The sequence below is a fragment of the Rhipicephalus microplus genome, chromosome X (genome assembly GCF_043290135.1).
Source record: "Rhipicephalus microplus isolate Deutch F79 chromosome X, USDA_Rmic, whole genome shotgun sequence".
In the NCBI taxonomy this organism is placed as follows: domain Eukaryota; kingdom Metazoa; phylum Arthropoda; class Arachnida; order Ixodida; family Ixodidae; genus Rhipicephalus; species Rhipicephalus microplus.
The window spans coordinates 505,869,908-505,871,637 of NC_134710.1; positions in this window are offsets into that span (position 1 = coordinate 505,869,908).

Sequence of the window (1,730 nt, forward strand, 5' to 3'; positions counted from 1 at the left end):
GTTTCAAACTTCTAGCGTTACAAAACGTTGTACCTTGCTTGTTCACGCCTTTTCCTGTGTTCACAATTGCAGGATAACGCAGTTTCGTACTTGTAACGGTAAAAAACGCATTACCTCGCTAGTTTACATTGATTCGTGTGATTTAACAACGCTTCCTTGATCTCGCAGTTTACAATTCTAGCGGTACAAAACGCTACATCTAGCTAGCTGATATTGTTGCGTGCCGAGCCATGACGTTTCCATAAAATCGCAGTTTTTCGCTCTTAGCATTACAAAGCGCTATATTGATGGTGTGCATTCAGATTTGCATGATATCGCAGTTTCGTGCTTGTATTAGTACAAACAACTGTATCGCACTTGTTTACATTGTTCTGTGTGATTAGTGAGACCGCTTAGTGAGACTAGTGAGACCGATTAGTGATTTATGTCATTATGTGAAAGTACCAAACTGCGATATCATGCAAGTCTGAAAGCACACTACCAAGATGCATCGTTTTGTAACGCTGCAAGTGGGAAACCGATTTCATGCAAACGTCATTAGACGGCACGCAACAATTTCAGCTAGCTAGATGTAGCCTTTTTTACCGCCACAGCGCTAAACATCCAGATGAAGCAAGCGCCGTGAAATCACACGAACTGATCTAAAGTAGCGAGATAAGCGTTTGAACAAGTACGAACCTGCGATATCAAGGCTTGTTAAACTGCACCAATTTCAACTGGCGAGATAGAGCGCTTTGTAAAGTTACAAGTACGAAACTGTGATATCCTGCAATTGTTGTGAAGGCGCAGGAAACGTTTTGAACAAGCAAGTTACAGCATTTTGTAATGCTACAAGTTTCAAATTTTGTTTCATGCAAACGTCGTCAAACTGCACTAAACAATGTCAACTAGCGAAATACAGCATTTTTTATCTTTACAAGAGGGAAACTTGGATATCCTGCAAGTGTCGTGAGACCGCTCAAAACATGTGAACTAGCGAGATACACCGTTTTGTAACGTTAAACGTGCGAAATTTCGATATCACTCAAGTCTCATGAGACCACCCAAAACAATGTGAACTAGCGAGACACAGTTTTTTGTAACGTTAGAAGTGCGAAATTGCGATTTCATGCAAGCGTCGTAAAACTGCACGAAACGGTATCAACTAGCGAAATAGTTTTGTAAGTGCCAAACTGCAATATCATTAACAAGGCTTGATTGGGCTGGTTGGTGTTGGATGGTGGGCGAAGAAAGTGCTCAACAGCGCAAACGACAGGAGGGGATAGAAGGGGCGAGTTTAGAGCGCTGAAATGAAAGTAGCGTGAAAACGCACAAAACAATATAAGGAACGTGTCGTGCTGTTACATGAGTGAGACTTTGATGTCGTGAAAGCGCACAAAAATAAATGAACTGATGAGATACAGCGGTTTGTAACACTACACGTGCAAAACAGCGCTATCATGCAAGCGTCGTGAAAACGCACATTGCACACTAGGGAAATACAGCGCTTTCTAACGCTGCGAGTGTGAGACTGCGATATCGTGCAAATATAGTGAAAGCACACGAAACTATCGATATACAGCGTTTTGTACCATTGAGTGCAAAACATCTATATTATGCAAACGTCATTAAACCGCACGAAACAATGTGAACTAGGTCGATATAACGTTTTTACCGCTAGGGGTGCGAAACTGGGAGATCATGCTAGCGTCGTGAAACTGCACGAAATGATGTCCACTAGCGAGATACAA